Below are 15,848 nucleotides of genomic sequence, written 5' to 3' on the forward strand. Positions count from 1 at the left end.
AGAAGGGAGAGGGAGGAGGCTGGGAGGAGAGGGAGGAAGGAGGAGAAGAGAAGGGGGAGGGAGGAGGCTGGGAGGAGAGGGAGGAAGGAGGAGAAGAGAAGGGGGAGGGAGGAGGCTGGGAGGAGAGGGAGGAAGGAGGAGAAGAGAAGGGGGAGGGAGGAGGCTGGGAGGAGAGGGAGGAAGGAGGAGAAGAGAAGGGGGAGGGAGGAGGCTGGGAGGAGAGTGGAGGAAGAGGCTGAGACGGGAAAGATGGTGTGAAGCAAGAGGAAAAAGTTCAAGAATAAATTCCGGCTCTGGAAGGGGGCCGGAGGGCTCTGGCTCTGGTTCTGGCTCTGGTTCTGATCCAGGGGGGGCTGGTGGAATGTTTTCCACCGGGGTTACAGGACCAGGTGGTGATCCAGGACCAGCAGAAGTTGTCCGAGCTTGTTGTTCATCAAACCACACTGCAAATGTTGAAAATAATACAAGGGAAAATTAACAGAACTAATTTTAAGGAAGACTTATTTTTGGCCTTACTTGCAAGAAATTAATAAAATGCATTGAATTTCCTTCTTATTATAAATCAACCAGATAGTGAATGAAATGCAGGTAGGTATCCCACCAGGAGCGTCTGCGTTGCGCTGCGGCTGCGTTGCGGCTGCGTTGCGGCTGCGTTGCGGCTGCGTTGCGGCTGCGGTGTTTTTAGCGATCGCGGCCTCTCTAGTCAATGGGTGCTATTCCACCAGACACGCTGCGCCGCGGCTCGAAGCGTCCCAGAAGCTCCTCGCCGCAAGGAATTTCTAAAATATTGGATGAATCCTATTTTTGACGCAGCGCGGCGCAGCGCAGGCAGGAAGTGGAACGTTCATCCAACAACTGCGAGGCTGCACACACGACGCTCTGCTTCCGCAACGTTTTGAAACGCGCCTGGTGGGTTATGACGCAGGAGGAGGTCGCAGGAGGAGGTCGCAGCGCGGTGCTTCCGCAGCGCAGACGCTTCCGGTGGGATCAGGGGGTTAGTGTTCACATTGATAACATGCTGGCCCTGACAAGCACATGTTGACAGCCTTTGTTCTATAATACAGTATAAGTTGTATTATATAAAAAAGGCTCAGGGGGGATGACATGTTAATGATATAACGGGATAGATGTAACAGAAGTGTGAATTTGATGAATGCATTGACACAAAGCCCATGGACAACTACACAATGAGATAATAAATTAAAAGAATGATCTTACTTTTCAGGAGGTACTCATAGAGTTTCCTCATTTTGAGTATTACCTCCCTAACGACCCCACCAGCATTTCCGAAATGGTGGACCAGATCCCCACGGATCTCCCCACTGCGGCCCAGACTGGCTAGGAAAAGGACCGGGCAGGAGCCAAGGGCGTTTAGTTTGAGAACCTGCAATAATTGGAGTGAAAAAGATTGCATATAGTTCCGCTTCTGGGACGCGTCTGAGCCATAACGCGGCGCGTGTGGTGTAATAGCACCCATTGACTAGAGTGGCCGCGATCCTTACGACCGCCGCGGCGCGGCCGTAACGCGACGCAGACGCTCCTGGTGTGTTTTGGGGTTGAGAAGGGTCTATCTGCGGCCGCGGACAGTGGAGGTTGAACCAAGCCCCCAGGAGTGCGCCGGAGTCTTGTGGCCAAACGGCGATACTACACTTCCTTTGTGGTCTCTAACTCGTTGGATAATTTTTTTTAAACTAAATAAACTACCCAGTATGAACATTCCCGGGTAGCAGTTATCTTCCCTCCCTTCAATCTAACCATTCCCTTCCCCCCATCCTAACCCTAACCACTCCCTACCTTTTTACCTAATCCTAATCTTCCTTCCTCCCTCCTAAACCTAAACCCCAAAACCTCTCCTACTGTAAGAAATTAAAATCAATGTTTATACTACATGGGCTGTATGATCTAAATCTCGTCAATTCGCTTTTAACGGTGGTGCCTCTCAGCCACCGTAGTGTCGTGTCAGGTGGGCGTGTCGTGTACCATCGTGTACCGCCGTGTACTGGCCGCGGCCGCAGCTAGACCATATTGGATATATCACATGAACTACGTGGTCACGACGAACGCTGGGGATTCTGGGTAGTGTAGTGTCTTTGGCCATCCAAAACTCATTTGTTTGTATGAATTGATGTTTCATCCAATCACAGAGCTTGTTGACTTATCACAAGGTCTGTCGCAAAGCGGACAGGCGTCAGCACAACAATAGCTGGGGATTGTGGGTAGTGTAGTCTCTTTGGCGCTCCACATTTCAGAAAAAACAAGTTGTTTCTCAGAATTGAAGGGGAAAAACACAAAAGCATTGCACACAATTTAAACCAATCAATGTTGTGTAATTAACAAGGATAATCTGGTGTTTTTTAGTCGATGAGTAGTGCAGATATCACTGTAAAATCAATCGACAGTAAGAGGAATACTTACTTCCGGGTACAATTCTCCGTTATCCAATGGCAATGGACGCTCACATTACCTTTAAGGGCAGCCGACACAAACGAATGCCGTGCTTCCATGAGCGTCAAATACCGCCGCAGATGGGAATACATTGCAATCAGTTGAAAGCTATTTGCGTCCCTTTATGACGCTGAAGGAGCCTAGGAGCGTCACAACTGGACGCCACGGACACTGACCAAACGTCGTTATTGGATGCTTAGGGAGTGAGAGTGTGTTGCCCACAACAACATACCAGAAATCCAGTTGTGCAGAAGGTATTCACCTGTAAAGATGGCAGCAGCAGAAAGTGGCTTACATATTGCAAGGGACGTCATATGTTGTTTTGTTTTGTATGTCTGGCATTTGGGAAGAGGACTGACACTGGCACATTTATAACTGGAATGTCAGATTGGAGGCACGCACACCAGCGTACAGAGGAGCACGAAAAGAGCATTACACATTCAACCTGTGCTGAAGCTTTTTTCTTACGGTGCTCTAAAGCAGACATCGAAAGCATGTTTGCTGGCAGTCAGATGTCTGCTCATAGGGAACAAGTCCGAAAGAGACGTCAGATTTTGGAGCGTGTGGTGGATGTGGTGAAAGTGCAGGCAGGTGGAGAATGAGGGAGCATATATGCTAGCTGACAACACCGTGGACCACGGTAACTTTTTGGAGCTCATCCTTTTATTAGGAAAGTATGATGTCTGCTTAAAAGAGCATCTGGATGATTGCGCAGAGAAGAGCAAGAAATTGCACCAATCCAGTGGAACAAAAGGTAGAGGGTCTCTCATCACCCTACTCTCCAAAACTACTGTTAACTCCATAATAGAAACTGTTGGTAGTCTAATCAAAGAAAGTATCTCCAGTGATGTCCAGAAGGCCGGAATGTTTTCTGTTCAGCTGGACACAACACAAGACATAACTTCTCAGGATCAGTGTTCAGTAATCTTAAAATATGTCAATGAGACTGTGCAAGAGAGGCTTGTGGCTTTAGTGAAGTGCCATGCATCCACCGGACAATACTTTGTGAACTTGCTCTCAGTGGTCTTAGAGCATCTGAAACTGGACATGGGCATGTGTATAGGTAATGCAACAGATGGAGCATCCAATATGCAAGGCCGGTACAAAGGATTTTCTGCACTGATGACCTCCCAGTCACCCACTCATGTCCATGTGTGGTGCTATGCTCATGTTCTTAATCTGGTCCTGGCTGAAACTACCCAAACTGTCATCGAATGTGGAACACTTTTCAACCTAATCAATGACATAGCAGTGTTTATCAGGGAGTCATATCAGAGGGTCAATCTGTGGGAGAAACAAGCCCAAGAAAAGATGCCGTCGACTCATCCTGTAGACTCATCTGGTCCTATCTCTATTGTGTTGTCATAGAAATTGGAGGCAGGGCACTATAGGGTCCCCCTCCCCTAAATTCACTAGAAGTCATCATTTAAGGGGTTATTTTTAAAACTTTTCTTCTGGGGGGGGCATACCCTCCCAGACATTACATTACATTACATTGCATTTAGCTGAGGCTTTTATCCATAGCGACTTACAATAAGTGCGTTCCACCAGGAAGACACAACCTTGAAGAAAACAGAATCATATAAGTACATCAGGTTTCATAGAGCCAAACATTTCAAGTGCTACTCAACTGGCTTTAGATAAGCCAGTCCTTTATTAGTATATAAGTGCTTTGTTAGTAATTCTATCGCTCGAAGTGGAGTCGAAATAGATGAGTTTTCAGTCTGGAAGATGTGTAGGCTTTCTGCTGTCCTGATGTCAATGGGGAGCTCATTCCACCATTTTGGAGCCAGGATAGCAAACCCACGTGTTTTTGCTGATGGGAACTTGAGTTGGCCTACCTGCCTGTCAGCCTTCCATCTGTGCACAAACTTATCTCGTGTCCTCATTGGTCATGTTCGTGTGTGTTGGAGGAGGGGCTCTGTAAGGAAGTCTGAAGTTGGTGCATCATGGAATGTGGCTCATTAAAAAATAAGTACAGCTATTATCTCCCTCTTGTATAACTGGTTGGCCCCACCTGCAGCAGGTAAACCAGGGTTGCCAACTCTCACGCATCTAGCGTGTGACCAGTGGCGTTTTTATATGTACAAACGTGGTGGGGCACAAAAAACTTAGATGTCTATATATAAGCTTCTGCAGTGAGGTTCATGGCTGGTGAGGCTCTGACTCTTCAGGTTTACAAATATTATATTTTGACCTAAATCAAAATATCATATTATTTTCAAAAGCTTTTTTTGTCTGATGCTTCAATTAATTTTAAACAGACAGTTCAACAAAAGGATACCCAAAAAATGTAATTGTATCACTTAAATATTGAATTGTTCTCTCTTAGTAAGATCCCATTTTCAATCAAATTGCAGTCTTACCTTGACATGAAGATGAAGTCCATTTGCCTATCCTTCTGGACAAAAATCTCTATTACTTTTTTGTAAAAGTCCTCCTTATGTTCTTGTAGTTTCAAAAGTCTATCATAAATCTGATCTAATCAATAGATTTATGATTCGAAAATTATAAAAGTAGGGTAGACATGTGGATATTATCCGGCTGAACAAAACGTGCATTTATCTAACAGGTTTGTTTCCCACAGATCTTATTTTGAGCTATTTTCTAAAATCCTATGGAGAAATATCATTGCTTTTTTGTGGAGGGAAGCCATGCGCAGTTTATTTCCGGGTTTTAGGACGCCTCACTGCAGCTCTCTCTCCTCCTCTTCACACACCACACTTTTCGCGGCACACGTACTTACAGCCAATCAGCTCTGAATTATGTGAGATGACGTATGGTGGGGATGGCAGCACTATGCCCCTATGGTCATTATTTTTTTGCCACACACATTAAATAGGACAATACTCTGAGCATGCGCAGTGTAGTTTTTACAGTCACCATTGACTTAAACAGGGAGAGGGAGGGGCAGGATCGGGTTTTGTCCCAGATGGCTCAAAACAGCTCAATAGGCACACACTGTAGACACTAATTAGAAGAACACAGACTAAAACAGCAATGTACAGACGAATCAGATGAATAAACATGATCTTAAAATATATTTTATATATTTTTTAATTTATTTTTTGCATTTTTTTGTAATCATTACTTTTAATACTTTCTGCTGACACTAGGTGGGGCTGTGCCCCACCTGCCCCTAATGACCAGTCGCCACTGCGTGTGACACACTCTTTCACTCTCAATCTCACGCTCTCACGCTGCCCAAACTATTCTCACGCCCAAAACAAGATGAACCGGTGATCGTTTTTGGTTGGTTATTTACAATGTTGAGTTGACAGCTGCTCAAGCTGTTGATCCGCTCCCTCCCCGCCTCCACCACCATCAGACCCCCCTATTACTGTTCGCTTTGTGAGAGGGTTTGAAGGTCTAATTTCTAATGATTGATAGTTACACATACTTGTGGTATGTATTAGTTTAGTTTGCCCCTGGTACGTAAAAAGGATAATAATAATAGCGTTTTTTTAAATTATACTGAGTTATTCTTCTTGTCAGGAACCGCTACTATTCGTTTGTTTTATGGATTTGGGCCGGTCTGGGTCTAAATGCCAGGGCCGATTTGCTGTCCCAGTCCAGCCCTGCATGTAAGGCATATTTATATATGCATTAGATACAATGAACATTTGGAAATCAGGTTGAGAGTACAACAACATGAGCTGCAAAAGGTTTTTAGCCCTCTCTAAAAAGCTTCAGAATATAGATAGGAATGGAACTGGATCATTTGGTGTATGTAGAGCTGCTGAAGTGGAGGTTTCCGCCTCAGCAAAAGAAAGAAACTACATTTGAGAAAAACTTCTTTAGTTTTGCTTACACTATGATGAATAGGTTAAACATTGAAACTCATCACCATGAAACCTCCCCAATTCACTACTGACTGTTTTTTAAGCTTTATGTTGGAATATGTCAATTAGCAAGGTTGGGAGAATTATTAAATAGTTTTATCAGTTACTAGTTTCATGTAAACAACTGATTATTCAGTAATGTCATCTCTCTGAGTATCAACATACACAAGTAATGTAACCTGATTCATTTCTAAAAGAGAAAAACACGATATTTAGTATCAAAAGCATGTTCTCTGCTCAGAAGTTTTATTAATAATCCTGCTAGTAATCCAGATTTTTTAGAAATTAAAAAGTAATCTGATTACATCTGGTTTGATGTAACTGTAAGGGAATACAGTCAACTTTTTTTTGTATCCTGATTATGTTATCCATTATGTTTTGGAGAAAAAGACACAACACAGACAACGTTATAACATATTCACATGAATGTGTATTTTGGTTTGTTTTCTTTCCAGACATGTTGTATGCACTAGAAATTAAATGAATTAAATTAAATAGTTAAAGTTCTAGCCAATGAAACCGCGTGCCTGTGTGTCCGGGGCGGGAGATTCATGTGATTGATTGTTGGTCGAGTTTCAGACACGCCCACCGACAAGCTTCAACGCACGCCGCCGTGTGGACGCTGTGCTACGGCTGCGCCGCAGCGTTCGCAAAGTTCGCGGCCACTCTAGTCAATGGGTGCTATTCCACCAGACGCGCCGCGTTACGGCTAGAAGCGTCCCAGAAGCGTCTCGGCGCTGGGCTCAAAATAGCATTCAAGTATATTTTTTGACGCGAGGCGTTGCAGAGGCGGCGGGCAGGAAGTGGACCGGTCAGAGCATCTGGCCCATCCCCAAAATAAACTAATTTGCAGACCCTATCCCTCCGTAGTCTTTCAAGTTGGAGGATAAATGTTCTCCTCCGGTTTACAGGCACTGTGTAAATTATATAGAATAATTATGATGATGAATGCATTTTTTTACCACTAAAATACAGCAACACATCTTTGATTCATGTCGTTTATAACTGGGATATTACAATTATTATTAACTTTGTCTGCACAAACGCCTGTTTGCGACTCCCCAGTGCACACAAAAACATAACTTGGAGAAATAAATAAATACGGATATGTTATTTAAAACCACCTCGAATATGTTGTGTTAATGTTATGAAATGTTTTCTCATAAATGATGCGATAAGCAGGAGGACAGAATTACGTCTAAACTGACGCCGTGTTGCATTTCTATAGGTTGTAGATACGAGCATGGTTTTATATACTATCACGTTTAATCGTGTTTTATGCCGTTTGCTAAGACTTGATAAATCGCTCGTAAAACACAGGAGGTATGGAAGCTAAGAACACCATATGTGGTAAATTGTACATCTAATATAGGCCTAACACAACACATTAGTTGTATTTCCTTTAACTGGTGGATATAGGGTTGCTGCGGGGGGGTTGAGACGCACAGGCTGCAGTGGAGAGGCTGAGCACAGCTGATCGACAGCTGGGACACAAACCACCAAATAGAAACAAATAATTCAGATCCAGTCGTCATGACTCCACACCGGGGGGATTCCCCGTTCACTTCTTACAGTTTCTCATCAAGGGGGGGGGTCTCCTGTCCCCGGGACAAACACACTGCCTGAGGAAGGATGTGTATTGTTTTTGTCATGAACCTTTTTCGGGCCATTTATTTATTTATTTTGGTGACGATCCGACCTCCATGCTGCTACTCTGTTCAAACTGCATCCACCAAACAATATGATTTATCTCGACCTCCCCAAAATAACCAGAATCTGACACGGTGTGAGATGTCTTTTTTAGCTGTTCTGTCGTCATTTCCTGCGATCTTCTTCATAAATTCAGTCAGAATCATAGGTCAGAATGAATGAATGAATGGGCGTTTCTTTGACTATTTATAGGCAAATATGGGCGTTACGTGAAGCCCGCAAAAGCTGCACCGCATTTCGAGTCCGTTGTGATTTATAAAGGGAAACCGGCGTAGGAAGTGCTGTACGCACTTTCCTCGCCGGTGTGCAATGTTTGGTGAATCGGGAAGTGGCGGAAAATGTATGGACCTATTTTTCGGATTTCTACTACGTAAGCAACGCTTAGCAGAGCAGAAATGCTTCTGAAACGCGCCCGGTAGGGTATGACGCCGGAGGAGGTCGGACCAAAACCGCGGTGCAGACGGACCCGGTGGAATCCCGGGGTAATGGTATTAGATTAGATCTACTTTGTTGATCCTTAACTGGGATTTCAATTCTGTAATCTTTCAATACCAAGTAATGATGATGAATAAAGTGGAGTTAAAAGTGAAATTAATATATAAATAAGTGGTAATTTGGATGAAAATAGAAAAAATATGCTACAAGTTTTTCTTTTTTTTAAGTGACCAATTATATATTCAAACATCTGTAAAAAAGAAATGTATTTACATCCACTGCTGTTTGTCAAAAGTCTGAACAAACACTGCTCTTTCGCCAACACACATTTTGTCCTGATAATACAATCACAATAATGAATGTAACCCTTAAGAGTCCCTGGGGCAATTTTTCAGCCATTCGGGTTTTCATGTCCATGCCATGGCTGTGTTGAATGAATATTGCTCAAACTTGCCAGAGGATATTCTTTTTTATTTGTATTTTGAATTGTCGTTTTTTAAATTAGCCTAAAATGGCTAAGCTACACAAAAACCGACACATTTGTTCCTAGCGGCAAAAAATGCCCCATTGAAAACCATTGAAAATGCTTTTCTTTATGTTAAGATATCATTTTGGACTTCTAGCTTTCAATTTTTTATTTGTACATGTGTCTACAAGATGGCGATAATTGTAACCCTTTGAAGCCTGCAGCAAAATGTCACACTTTGTACTGTTTTCTGCAAGGGTCACTTGCTACTGAAATGATGTGTGTGTCACTTTTGATGTTGGATAATGTTGTGTGTGTGTGTGTGTGTGTCCAACTTCAAAATACTTTTCTCTTAGAAGGCCACACTGCGTAATAATCTAATTCAATAATAAAAACAATGAGTTGTGAGAACCACAACAAAATTGGACTTTGTTTTGGTTCTCGCTCAGGTTGTTTATGCAGGTGAACTGCAGCCATGGTTATAAGTATTACTATTAGTGCAGGAGTAGTCTTTTTGGAGATGGCAAGGCATTACAGCACACAGGAGACTCTGGACATCATCATGCACTCTGATTGCGAGGATGGCTCCTCATCCTCCTCTGTGGACTCTGAGGCTGACACAGAAGAGGCCTCAGAGTCCATGGAGGACGCCTCAGAGGTGGGAACAGACCAGCTAGAGTCCAACTCAGACTCATCTGAAACTGAGAGCGGAGGGGAGTTGGAGAAAGCAGCTGCAGGATGGACTTAAAAAAATGGAAAAGTGTTTTGGTCTCCCACAAACACTGAGACGCTCTGCTACGTCCCAGCAGCCAGAAGTTTGATCCCGGGACCAACACACTATGCTGTCGCCCGAATCAGTGACCCAGCATCCAGCTTTGCACTGCTGATGACAGATGACATCCTGCAGCATATTGTGTCCATGACAAACTTGCATGGGAGACGGTCAATTGTAGAGTGGCGAGATATGCACACAGAGGAACTGCAGGCTTACGTGGGGCTGCTCATTATGGCCGGTGTTTACAGGTCAAAATGAATCGACCCTCAGCCTCTGGAGTGAGAAATCGGGACGGAGCATTTTCCGAGCCACGATGTCCCACAAGAGGTTTCACCAAATCAGCCAAACACTGCGGTTCGACGACAAGCTATCCCGACCACGGTGCCGTGATGACAACAGTGGCGCCAGCAGGGGGGGGGGGGGGGGGGGCAGGGGGGGCCATGGCCACCCTGATATATTTGATGGCCCCCCCACTTGCCCCCCCACCACACACACCGCCTCGCCAGTCACGTATGCGCAGTAGTTTATCTGATATTTAACAACAAATACACAGCCAGCGAGTCGCTTGATTTGAGCTTCCAACGCTCATACTGCAGCCCCTCCCTCTCCCTCTGCTACCATGGTAACACTCTGATACTCGCGCACACCACTCTGATACTCGCGCGTACCACTCTGAGATTTGCACGCACCACTCTGAGATTCGCACAGACAGCAGCAGGTTGCAGCAAAACGTTTCTTTCTACTGACTGGACTGGAGTTGACAAAAATCCACCAGACTTCTAGAAGGTAAGTCGTATACGTTCGTTGCCTGTTAAGCCCCACAACACTTTAGGCTTTAGTGTGTTAGCTTTAGGTAGCAAAAAACGGAGATATGCTTACCTTGAGCTGTTATTCTGATCAAAATGTGTGTTCAATGGCATTAAAACGAGAAAAAACGCTGGAAGACCTGGAAAACAGGCTCGGGGCTCAGTAAAGGCTGGCTTGACTTCAGGTATAATTCGTCTGTAAACACACTTTGGCGGCTATCCTAGTTAGCGTTAGTTTAGCTTGCTAAGCTAACGTTAGCTGATGTCGGTATGCTGGGCTGGTGTAATGCGTAGGCTACTATTAATCACTGCTGTGTGTAATGTCAATTTGCAGAAAATGAAGAGAAAGTCAACAGACATCTCTTCTTATTTTAAGAAGTAAAGGAGAGACAGAGCTGGCAGGGGAGCAGCAGCATAGGGCTAGTGAGGAGATGGCCATACATGCTAGAAAGTACACGTGGAACTCTATGTTATAAAAGTGAAACTAAAACCTAAATATAGTTTTATTAATGTGATTGTGACCTTTTTAATCATTTAAGTCTTATACACACTTTAGGTCTGCAGCTCCTTCAAAATGAAACGAGAATCTATGCAGTTGTTCCTCTTCTGTGTTCTGAGGTTATGAGCCGACCATTAGTCAAGTTTGTTTTCATAATGTTCTGTATGCTAATTTAAAAAAAGTTTGTTTATAAAGTATAAATATACATAGCCGCGGGAAGTAGGGGTGCTGGGGGTGCTGCAGCACCCCCTGTTGGCGAGTGGTATATATTTGAAAAACTGAGTGACCACCTAAATAAACATTATTAAACTACATAAAATAGTTATGATTTTACTTAAAATAAAATTAGCTGTATACAGTAGCATATAATAGTCATAGTATATATTTGTATATATCAGGTGGCTTGAATTTATTTTCCAAATAAATACAATCCGAGTCATCTAGGTCGTAGGTCCTGGGAGAGTGACGTAATTGACGCGACACACACACTGCAGAGTGACAACTTTATAGAATGGCGCAAAAAAGGATTTTGGATTTTTTTCTCCAACAAACAACCCAATAAAAAGAGTGGACCACCAGCTACTCCTCAGCCCACCACCTCTACAACTAGAGTAATATGACACAGAAGAGACTGACACATCTGACTTTAATGCATGTCCATAGTAATATTTTGGACAATGTGGATGTATCTGCTCTAATGAGGGTCTTCATTAGTGCCACCCCAGGCTACATTTGGAGTTTTGTGAAGCCCCAACACAAGGTAAGACGATATGTTTCCTTTAATGCTGCTGCCGCTGTGCAGTGTTTTGCCTTGTCAATCAGTTAAAATTGAATTCATAGTTTTATTAATATTGTAAATAATATTGTCTGACTATTTGTAATGTTATGTAGGTTTGTAAGACCCATAGTTAGCATGTGGGCATGTGCAGCTGTTGCTAAGTGATGTAGGTCTATAATGGTGTATTAAGCCTAGTTAAGGCGTGACACCCCAGGTGAATAGGGTAATTTATCCATTTAATTACCTACAATAAGGCAATTGTTTCTTATATTACAAGTTTTCTGAATATGCAAATGAGCCATTATCTCATTAAATTTGCGCATATTTTAACACATTTCAGGAACCGAAATCTGAACTTTGGATAAAGCCAGGTTCAAAATTCTCGTTTCATTTTGTAGTCATATTAGCATCAAAGGCTTTTACAGAAGGGATATTGGATATCTCTCTTTATCACTCCATAAATCAGAAAATACTGTCAACAGCCCTAAAATATCAATTTTCGCCATGTTTCTAGGTATAACATCTTATATAATTCAGGCTATGAATGATATATGAACAAACCCTTCTGTAAAAGCCTTCATAATATTGATAGGAATATAACTGGAAGGTTTGGTGTATGTACGTGCAACTGAAGTGGACATTTCTGACTCAGAGTAGGAGAAAAAGCTCATTTTGAGAAAATGACCTTTAAAGATTGCAGTGAGGCGCTAGCTAAACCCTCCTGTTCTTTGGATGACAGCTTGCGCATCGACGCACTCCGTGAAGGTATTTCATGTTCGGGGTGATTTGGTTTTTGTATAATCTTGCTTCGTGCAAGTGACAATTGTTGTCGTCTTCTCTGTGAACGTTTTTTCGCCGTTCTTTTGCCATTTTGAGATTTAAATTTCTAGCGGAAAGCTAACCAGGAAGTGTTTTAGCACATCACGTGACGCATCTGAACAAATCACGTTGTCAGAAGTTGACACCAGCCAATGAAATTTCGTTTCTTGGTTTAAGACCCTTTTGTACTTTCACGATTGGCTGCTGATACAAAGGAAATGACCATATTTGGATCCGATGAGATTGTGCAGGAGAGACGGAGCTTTTCCAACGATGACATGGTGCACACAGCGGTCGCGGTACTTTATGTTACGTTAGAATGCTAACTTTTGGTGAATTTACGAGAAATATACAGATGCAAATAGACAAACTATAGTAAAATGAACACTTAAATGTGTATTTTGTACGTTTTCCTTCCAAAAGCCTGAAAGAAAACATGTTATGGAATCAAAATAGCACAACATCTCAAAATTGACCAGTGCATGAAAAACGATGTTTTTGCCTGCCGTGTCTCGCCTTTAACAAACAATTGATGCGGCTTGTATCGCTTAAGCGGCTCCCTCCCCACTTTTGGCAGCACCCCCTGAGCTAAATGACTTCCCGCGGCTATGTAAATATACATTTTCAAAACAAATGGAATAGAAGCTATATGTATTACTCTCACCACAGTGGCCTCATCTAAAAAAAATACAAATATGTCTCGTCACCTATTTTCTGTCTAATACTAAAAGGTGGTGTTTTGTATCATTTATAATGTTTTGAATTTGCTATAAAGGTCAATAATAGATGGTGTTTTTGTGTTCAATCACAGTATGTATTTACCATGTTATACCCCTTGTGTTTTTGGGTCTTGTTGAAATAAAATAGTCATGTTTTAAAACTTGATTTAATAAAGTCATGTCAATCATCTTTGATCCCAGTGTGACACAAACAGCTTTGTTCAGTCTAAAACAATGTATAACCTAGAGTAGGGCTGTGCGATTATGGCAAAAATCATAATCACGATTATTTGGGTCAATAATTGATATCACGATTATTTTGACGATTATTCATTGACCATTTATTGAACTTTAAAACAAATAATATTTTACCAATAAACAAAAACAAATATGTTGGAGCGCACTTCCAAAACCATACTAAACATATATTAATATGATAAATAAAAATAAATTGGACCAAAATAAATTAAATCAAATATGATGCAAACTGTCACAACCTACTGAAAACTCCTTAACATATAGCCAACATTTTGGTAAAACATATTCAACATATTCCACTCAGGCTGGCCAACCGTCATGGTCCAGAGGTAACAGGAAATAAATGTTGAACTACAATTTAAGACCAAATAAAAAATGTTAGGCCACCATGGCAAATGCTGGTAGGGCTGCTCATGTCATCTCTTAAAGATTTTTTGCAAGAAACACCAGCCTGTTTACATGGTCTGGTTTCAGAGATGAGCGCAGGCAGGTGACGATATTGCCACCTGTACTGAAGACCCTCAGCCACGCCCGACACATGGGGTGACGCCGGCCAATCACAAAGCTTTGATGCGTTCAAGTGCATTATTTTGGCACAGGAAGATTATGTTACAGGACATTAACGATAAAACAGAATATTGTTGTTCTATTTGTAGACACATCTCGCGATCGACTGGTTGGGCAACCCTGGGCTAGACCATAGGTCTGTTGTGGTAGCAAAGTAGTCAGCTGAAGCCACATCTCTCTCAACTTCCCCACGTCATTTGTCATATATAGTGCAGGCAGCGCAGACCTGCTGAAATAATACCGAGACGGCATCGCGTAACGCTTGTCCAACGTGTTGACAAGTTGTTTAAAGCCCTGGTTGCTAACAGTGCTAACTGGGCACATATCTTTAGCGATGTGAAATGTAATGGCAAAGTACTTGCAAATAGTGGAAAAAGTTTTACCCTTCTTTTTAACGAGTTGCTGCTCTTGTTCTGACATCTTCGCTCGCGCTGAACACTCACAACACTTGTCACTCCCACGTGGCCGAGTGGGCTTTTAGGGAGGGGTGAAAGCGCACCCAGCAAAATAATCGTATTTTGTCAATTATGCTGTTTTCATAATCGTCGCAAGCCATAATCGTAATCGCGATTAAAATACGATTAATTGCACAGCCCTAACCTAGAGACATAATATAACTGAAGAACATGTTGTGTTGCTTTGTGTATTGTATGTGTTGAGAATGCTGAACATTTTGCGCCTTACAATAAAGGAACTTATTTAAATTAAGCTGTATTTGTCTTTTTAAAAGGAAAGAACAACTAGCATATATAAAAAACAAAACAATAAATCACTAACACATGTATAACACAAAACAAGGTTCTTTTAAATGTTGTCTGAAGTAAAATGTTAACTGTCCGTATTATATTCACTTCAGTATCAGAAAATGTAAAATAAGAAACCAAAGTATATCAGTAGGTGACTCTCTTTGCCATTGTTTTCATCTAGTCTATACTTTTACAACAATTACATGCTTGGTTTTGGTGGGCCACCCCAAGATTTTCAGTGGCCCCATTTGGCCACCCCTATGAAACATTTCTGGAGGCGCCACTGGATGACAAGCTGGCTGCCTTCCGCAAAGTCTGGGATATGTGGACGCTGCGCCTGCCAATGCTGTTCAGCCCATTCAGCGACGTCTGCGTGGATGAACAGCTCGTCCCATTCAGAGGTAGGTGCAGCTTCAAGCAGTACATGCCAAAAAAGCCGTCCAAATACGATATAAAGATTTGAGCAAACTGTGATGTAAAATCATCCTACGCCTGGAGACTGCAGGTGTATACAGGCAAAGCAGCTGGCAGTTCTTCTGAAGTCAACCAGGGGATGAGGGTGGTCCTGGAGATGACAGAGGGGCTCCAGGGACACATTATTAGCTGTGACGATTTGTTCACGTCCTTCGCACTGGCTGAGGAGCTGCTCAGGAGAAAACTGGCCCTGGTTCAATCATTGACCAATCTAGGGACCTAATAATAACAATAATCAAATATTCATTGAAATGTATTTTTTGAAAATTATTCTAGTTTTTTGTTATTTTCAATAAAAAAACTGTGGAGTTTTTTCAACAAACTGGCATTTAAAGGGTTAAAATCCCCAAAATATAATTCATATGTGTATGTCAGGCTGGAGTAGTTTTAAAAGATTGACTCAAAGTGGAAATAAATATTAATATATCATATTTTATAGTCTTTGTGACGGTGGCATTTTATGGCCTTAGGAACAAATATGTTTCTTTTAAGGGACTCTTAAGGGTTAA

This window comes from Gymnodraco acuticeps, unplaced genomic scaffold (assembly GCF_902827175.1).
Source record: "Gymnodraco acuticeps unplaced genomic scaffold, fGymAcu1.1, whole genome shotgun sequence".
In the NCBI taxonomy this organism is placed as follows: Eukaryota; Metazoa; Chordata; class Actinopteri; order Perciformes; family Bathydraconidae; genus Gymnodraco; species Gymnodraco acuticeps.